Source organism: Dunckerocampus dactyliophorus, chromosome 12, assembly GCF_027744805.1.
Source record: "Dunckerocampus dactyliophorus isolate RoL2022-P2 chromosome 12, RoL_Ddac_1.1, whole genome shotgun sequence".
NCBI lineage: Eukaryota > Metazoa > Chordata > Actinopteri > Syngnathiformes > Syngnathidae > Dunckerocampus > Dunckerocampus dactyliophorus.
The window spans coordinates 14,780,796-14,789,596 of NC_072830.1; positions in this window are offsets into that span (position 1 = coordinate 14,780,796).

The window sequence follows — 8,801 nt, forward strand, 5'->3', positions numbered from 1 at the left end:
CCAGTGGTAGCTTTTTTTCCAACTGTGCTGTTCATTTGTTGTTTAAAGGTAAAACTGCATCACATGCAATACAATAGACCAGGGTTTGCCAACATGTCAATCACGATTGACCAGTAAATCTTTGGGACTTTGTCACTGATTACGAAGAATAAATGTATTATAAAATATTGCCCTCCCCTTCGGGAGAGTGACCAACAGGCACAGATTTTGAGCACTGAACACGCCTGTACGCTTCGCTACTCTCCAGGCACACAACCCTCAAGCCCCAGTCTGTAGCTCGGTGCCCGAAGCCTGGCCGGAGAAGCCAGCATATGCCACACAGACTCGCCTCGCCCCACCCAGCGTGCACCTCCAAAAGAAATCGGCAGCCCTAGCAATCGCCGCGGATCGTTAGGACTGACTGTTTGTACGCACTGAGTAACAACCACCATCGCTCGCCTGCGACACTAAAAGCCAACAAGCCCAACATGGTTGTTGTTTGTTCACAGAGCTGACGCCACACACCCAAACCCGACAAAGGTTGCAAAAGTAGTGGAGCCCGTGTGTGGCCCGTGGATCATTTGTCATTGCATCATTGCCAAAACCAAATAAAATTTCAAAAATAGCAAAAATGATACAAATAGACAAAAAGGCATAATGAGAAAAACCAACAACCAATGACAACACAAAGCTTTGTCTTTATATACGTATCACTTTTTACTTTACTTTGAAAACCTTTATACAAAATAAAAAAATATATATATGTTGTAAATATATATACATATATATATATTCTCATCTTTGCAGCAACTCATTTTGTGTTCAAGTCAAATAGTATCAAAATAGCTTTTAATGGGTCAGTTAGTCACTTGTGTAGGTTCAGGGCTAAGACCAGGGATCTTGGGCTCAAAAACGTTGGACAGACAGATGGTCCTAAGCAATGTCAAATCGGGTATGTAAGATAATTTTCCTCAAAATACGATAATTTGAAGCTCCTGGCACAATAATGTGTCATTTCCCATCTGGCAGAGCTGGTCTCATCTGACCGCTCAAGCTCAGACAAGCGGTAGAAGACAGCTGCTAGTCTGGAGCAGAAGTTATGGATAAGTTTGTCGAGCAAAAAATGATAACGAAAGCGATGCCAACCTGTGCCAAAGGCAACATTTTTGCTGACGTATAGTCCTGACTTCATTTTGTGAACGGGGGTAATGAAGCAGAGCCAAGGGCACGGCTTCAGTGCTTCAAAACTGAAGTGGCATCTAGAAACCAAACATCCAACGCTTGCGGGGAACCTGTGGAAATCTTCGATAGAAAAGAAAATGGGCTGCAGCAGCAGAAAAGGTCTGTTGTGTGACTGACAACTGTAAATGTGTTTTGAAAGCTACCTACCTTGTAGCCAGAAGAGTGGCACAGTGTAAAAAAACATTCATCTTAGCGGAGGAGTTGGTTTTGCTTACTGCTGTGGAAATGTGCAGTGAGATGATCGGTCTCCCACTCTCAAACGTCACCGTGATAGTTAATGGATGTAAGTGTGAAAACCATCAACTTCATTAAAAAAATAATGCCGTGAACGCCAGATGTTTTGCTAAGATTTGTAAGGCTACAGAAGCGGAACATGTCCAGGTGCTCCATCACAGGTGAGATGACTCTTGAGCGAAATGAGAGCTTCTCTTTTCTCACTGGGGAAACACATTCCAATTCCAACATAAAGTTCACAGCTAAACTTGTGGATACCTCTGTGACATTTTTTCATTGCTTAACTAGCTGAACAGTTCACTTCAAGGGAGAACTAGCAACATATTTTATGCTCAAGCTGACAAAAGGAAACTTGCTTTGTGGACTAAGAAGGCCCAGGAAGAGAGAATGGATGTGTTTCCACTTTCGTCTGACATTTTGGAACTCTCCCCTCAGGTGAAATTTGACAATGTTAGAACCGGCCTCTATGACGATAAAAAACTCATGGGAGTGGCCAAAAGGGTCGGGTGCAGAGTGAGCTGGGTTGTAGCCGAAGGCGGGGTCCTTGGCGGTCCGATCCTCAGCTACAGAAACCAGCTCTTGGGACATGGAATGTCACCTCTCTGGTAGGGAAAGAGCCTGAACTGGTGCATGAGGTTGAGAAGTTCCGGCTAGATATAGTCGGACTCACCTCAACGCACAGCAAGGGCTCTGGTCCAGTCCTCTTGAGAGGGGATGGACTTTGTTCCACTCTGGCGTGAGAGGCGACGGGTAGGGGTGGCAATTCTTGTTGCGCCCCGGCTTGTGGCCTGTATGTTGGAGTTTAACCCGTTGAACGAGAAGGTAGTTTCCCTCCCCCTTTGAGCGGGGGGATGGGTCCTGATTGTTGTTTGTGCTTATGCGCCAAACAGCAGTTCAGAATACGCACCCTTTTTGGATTCTCTAGAGGAAGTACTGGAGATTGTATCCTCAGGCGATTCCCTTGTTTTGCTGGGGGACTTCAACGCTCACGTTGGCAGCGACAGTGAGACCTGGAGAGGCGTGATTGGGAGGAATGGCCCCCCTGATCTGAACCCGAGCAGTGCTTTGTTATTGGACTTCTGTGCTCGTCACAGATTGTCGATAACAAACACAATTTTCAAACATAAGGGTGTCCACATGTGCACTTGGCACCAGGACACCCTAGGATACTAGGACGCCCTGAGCGTCTCCCTGGGGACGTGTTCAGGGCAAGTCCGACCGATAGAAGGCCTCGGGGAAGACCCAGGACACGTTGGAGAGACTATGTTTCCCAACTGGCCTGGGCACGCCTCAGGATCCGCCGGGAGGAGCTGGACGAAGTGGCCGGGGAGAGGAAAATCTGGGCCTTCCTGCTTAGGCTGTTGCCCCCACGATCCCATCTCGAATAAGCGGTAGAAGATGGATGGATGGATGGATGGATGGAGGAGTAACGACGTTATTGTTCTCCAGTCACAGGTAATCTAATTAGTTACTCTTGCAGTTACCGTTAGTGACAGCGAAATGTGCCCGATGAAAAAAATCACATTGGGACCCCCCTGGGCAGCTGTGTCAACCTAAACTAACCGATCCGTTGAAAGCTACAGTATTTTGATATTATTTGACTTGAGCACAAAGTTAGTTACATGCATGTTACAGTTGTGACTATGTTGCTGAATTACAACAATTCTGCAAAGATGAGTGGTCCAAAATTTCTGCACAGCGCTGTAAGAGACTCATTGCAAGTTATCGCAAACGTTTGATTGCAGTTGTTGCTTCTAAGAGTGGCCCGACCTATTATTAGGTTTACAGGGCAATCACTTTTTCACACAGGACCATGTCGGTTCGGATTTTTATTCTCCCTTAATAATAAAAGGTTTCATTTAAAAACCTGCATTTTGTGTTCAGTTGTGTTGCCATTGACTAACATTTAAATTTGTTTGATGATCAGAAACATTTAAGTGTGACAAACATGCCAAAAAAATAAGAATTCAGGAAGGAGGCAAGCACTTTTTCACACCATTGTAAATGGGAAACTAATTGTTCAGTAAATTAGTTTTAGTGGCAAATAACAAATTAACAGAATTAAAAAAAAACTGCCCAAGGCTGGGATCAAACCCGTGCTCTCTGTCTGAAAAGGGTGCTCTATGCCACACGGCAGCGATGAGCATCCTTTGCGCATTTGCTGAGAATGCGTCTTGCAAATATGGGCCCCCCATGAATCGTGGGGCCCTATGCACAGGGCGTGTCCTGCCTATATTAATGACCTGGATGTCGCTTAAGTCCCCATTGTTCACTACAACCCCACCAGAAGCTAACTAGCTAGTCAACAAGAGTTGTGGTTGCTCAAAACACTGCCCCCTTGTGTTTTTAATGGATAATTACATGTCACAAACTCAACCCTCAGCCTAATCTCATTAAACATTCTTGAATAACTCAACTGTCGATGAAATTGAGTTGAGTGCAGATGAAAATACAGCACTGTTTTTCAGCGTTGGACTCAAAAAGTCATAAACGGAAAGTAATGATTGCGTTACCTTCACATTTGTAAAATAATTTGGATATAGCTTTGTAGTGGTTGTGCTTTTGAAATATATCCATTATTCTTTGCAGTAGTCTATTAATATTATTTTGATTGTATTCATTCTTTATTATTATGCTCATTGTATTTATTTTAGTGTTAATCAGCCTGAATTGAGCCTTGTTATTTCAGAAGCTTGATCAGTTCCATGAATTGACAGCCTGTTCTGCATACATTTTTACATAAAACAAGATGTAAATAAATATAAAGAACTAAGTTTCATGTCATTTTAAAAGTTTTAGGCTCGTTGAACTGCAAGTATATTACATATAGTTACTGGATGCAATTATGGAATATAGAAAGCTTGCGCCACGCACCCGACCCACCCCTACCCCCATGAATACATGCTTCTTGCACGTCGCTGTAACAGTAGTCGAACGACGCCAGAATTGTGTATCAGTGATCAATTTCCACATGAATTGTGCAGATTATGCACGTTACTGTACTGAATTGAATTGTTATATTATATACTGCATGTATGTTGTGTTTTGGAAAGATTTAAATTACTATTCTGTTCAACTTGCATGTGACAAAATTCCCAAAGAAGGAAAAGACACTGGTTCCGGCACCGTTTCAAAAGTACCAATTTGGCACCGACATCCGATAATATATAAACAATACCCAACCCTCGAAATCTCCAGCAAGTCAAAATGCTTTTTCTTCGGCAACAAGAGAAACAGATGGTGCCATTTGGGTTTTGGGAGTAACGACCGGGTGAAGAAGAACTCAGCCAACTGTTGTGTTGGAGCTTTGCATACGCTTCCATAACACAGCTAACATAACACAGCAGTTTGTACTATTGCTAGACGTATTCAATTTAAGTAATTCTAATCCCTGTGAATCTTCTTGACTGTATACTGTGTCTTCCATTTTAAGCCTCTTTCATGTTGTCCCATAAGAGCCGGCATTTTCGCAGGTTCTTTCTGTGTGAAGTTACACTCACACACAGTGAGGCGTCCACCGGGGAATTTTCCGACGTCCGACGTAGTATCAGCTATAACGGTAGCCTGTGTGAAAGCGTATCCTGTAATGCCGTGATTGGAGTGTGACGTTTAACAACCCAGACTAGGCACATTAGATTCTGACAGTATGATAACCTTGGGCAAAAATATCACCCTTTGACGGTTTCACAGTGTATAATAAAATAACATAAAGTAACTAACTAAATAAATAAAATGCAGTCAATGCAGTCTACTGTCGCTAATCCTGCAACTCAAATCACAACACAATCAATATTTTCTTATAAAAAAGACAAAAACTAAGCAAAATGCAAATAAATGCAATGAAGCAGCTCAAGAAGGCCAAAACATAAATGTATATTTTTAAAAACTTGTAATATTACGCTATTATTTGATAGTGGCATGTCATACTTTTACACAAACTCTCGTTTCCGGGTCATGTGATTGTTGTTAGCAAATGAGACGTCAAGTGGTTGTTGTTTGTTGCTCAATGAAGAGTAAACACTTTATCCCACTTATCCTGCACTCCTGTCTCGTTCTGAATCACGTCCACATTTGGTGACCCTCGACGCAACAATAGCACGGCCGTACTGGCACCGCTCACTGCTAACGAGGCAGCTAACGCCATTGCTATGTATGCTCGACTTTTGGCAAACGCTTGTGGTTTCAACACATCGCAGCCCAGTTCTGACGGCGAGGAATAACACAGGACGTGACAAAGTATTTCCACGTAGTGGCCGCGCTGGACCACCACTTTCTCTCACACCGCAGGAACGGTATGACGCACAATTTAAGTGGTTTTGAAACCGTGACTTTTTCATACCGTGGTATACCTTGAAACCGGTAACCGGCCCATGCATACCCCAGACTCACCTTCTCCCACCCTGTCGTGTTGAAAGCAATTGCTGCTGCCCGACAAATTTTGTATATGTTATGCCAGGCAATGGCACTGTTGTCGTCACGGGGTTTATCTGTTTTTATCTGGTAGCAGGATTCCTAGTCGTTCACATATTGATGGCAGGGTCCTGCGTTAGTTAGAAAAGCAAATAAAAAATCAGAGACACAACTCTATTCTGTAAGGCACAGATTCGGCCCGCCATATCTAATACCTGAAAGCCTGGAAATAATAAAATAAAAGACATTATATTTTATTGTATTATTTTTATAAATTAAAAAAACACTTATATATTAAAATTGTATTATTCTTATTTATTTACATTATTTTTTAAATTTTATATGAAGTAAAAAATAAAAATGCCCCCTGCAACATCTCCACATAGCCAGCTACCGTTTGACGCCCCTGCACATACCCCAGTGTTCCATTGAAGGAAAAAGCAGCCCGGATCATGATGGCGCCCCCTCCACTGTGCCGTGTAGAAAACATCTCAGGTGGGATCTCCTTGTCATGCCAGTAGCGTTGGAAGCTATCAGGACCATCAAGGTTGCATTTTTACTCATCAGAAAACAAAACTTTCTTCCACCATCCAGGCCAAACAAAATAAAAATGCTAATAATCCAATATCTAACATCATGAGGTGATGATACATTACAGTAAAATGGTTTCCGAGTTACAGGTGGAACCTCTGAGGTTACGATGTGGCCCACAATGAAAAACGGTGAAAACGTGTTTGACAAGGTCTGCATGAGTGGATGCTTTTTGAGCGTTGAACCCATTGCTTCGTGTCAAGACAAGAACACTACACTACCACGCAAATCTGTCACAAGATGGTCAAGGTAGTGAAGGTCAAATGTTACTTGCAGGTAGTTTTCTCGCTGTTCATCAGTATTTTGCTTCCCGGGCAATGTCACACTGTCATATTCCAGTTAGGGCACTCTCGCACTCGGTAAGACGCAACGTGTTTGGGCACACTTGACACCTTAAGTGCAGTTTGTTTGAATTGGTGCTCTTGTAAAAAGTAAGCCTGATGATAAGTGCCGCCCTGCATAATAAACAGAACGACTTGAAAGTCACCAAAGGAATATAGCGTCTAATGATATGATGGCTGGAGAGAAGTGTGATTGCCACCCAGTAGGGGGAAAGGGTAAGGAGGGGGAATGGGGTCCTGCACAGTGTGAATGTGCCCTTTAAACGAGGAGCAGCTCGGCACAGACAAGCCTCCATCATTTTTTATGGGCGTGTTTGCTGCTGGATATACCCAAGAGTTCAGGAGACGGGGTTAAGCCTGCATCTGATGTTGTCAGACAGTTTCTACCAGTTCAGTTGTGATCCAATTTCTGTGCTGGCTAAGACTGTGACATTTTGATCCCGTAAAGAAAGAAAACAATTTCACCAAGCGTCACCTGATGCTGTCCCGAGTAGTTGTCAGGAGCTGTCCACATGTCACTTGCCTGAGGAGAAGTGAAACGATAACGTAGAGGGTTTTGTAAAGGTTGGGGCTATTTTTGGCAAAAACAATCATCTGTCCTTGCACAATATTGACTGCTGCAATCATAGAGCTCAAATTAAACACTGTGTTCACATTTATTAACACTGTGCCCTCCTGACCTCTACGTGATGGTGTATCATCTGACTTCGTCTGTGTTTGTCCGGTGCGGACACGCTGCCTAACAAGGCTAATGCGGTGTGTAATGCAATACATAATATGCATGTAAGCCACATAGCATGGCTAACAATAGCTATGTCTCACTTCCTATTTATGCAGCAGAGCCTGGCTGGTGTTATTCAATAGTGCACAACCTTTTGAATGCCATTCAGAAGAGGAACTAGATACAGTGGAACCTAGGTTTTTGTTATTAATTCGTTTGAAAGGGTCTGTCGAAAAGTGAAACAATGTAAATCCAATTAATTCTTTCCAGACGCCCAAAATGTTAACACAAAGCTTTTTAACATACAGTTGTTTGAATTTCGCTCTATGACAGTTTTTCAAAAATATTATTTTGAGATTTTATAATATACGCCACCACTCAAAGGTTTTAGAACACCCCAATGTTTTCCAGTTATTTATTGAAATCCAAGTCGTCCAAGTCTAATGAATAGCTTGAAATGGTACAAAGGTAAGTGGTGAAGGGCCAGAGGTTAAAAAAAAAAAGGTAAGGTTACCCAAAACTGAAAAATAATGTGTATTTCAGAATTGTACAAAAAGGCCTGTTTCAGGGACCACAAAATGGGTCAAAATTTCAAGCAGTTCTGCAGAAATGGAGGTTGATCAAGCCTAGGCAGTTGGTGCAACTAATTCTTACAGGTGTTCCAAGTTCTGGAGTACTTACTACCTCCTCTGTCTGCATAAAAACAGTGTTCGGAAAACACTGTGGTACTATACCCTCGTGAGCATCAGTTGAACAGCATTGTAATTTGTTGCTACAAAAATGGCAGGAAAAAAGGGAATTAACAATGGAAGCGAGACAGACCACCTTAACACTTAAAAATGAATGAAAATACAAATATAAGGCATTGTGACAAAGGTGTCCAAAGTGCGGCCCGGGGACCATTTTGCGGCCTGCAGCAGTTTTTTTTGGCCCACAGCACATTCTAAAAATATAATTTAACAAGAAACGGCAAAATGGAAAAATCATCAGTAATTTTACAAGAATAAAGTCCAAACATTAAAAGAAAAAAGTTGTAATTTTGGAAGTTGTAACTTTACGAGAATAATGCTGTAATATTTTGAGGAAAAGTAAAGAAATTTTAAAAACTGCTGTAATTTTATGAGATTGAAGTCAAAATGTATTTAGAGAAGAAAGTTTAATTCTACTGAGAAAAAAGTTTTTTTATGAGAACAAACTCGTAATATTATGATAAATAAGAATTTCATTTTAGTAGCATATAGTTAAAAACATTTTTAGTTAAATTTTAAAGTCATAATTTTATG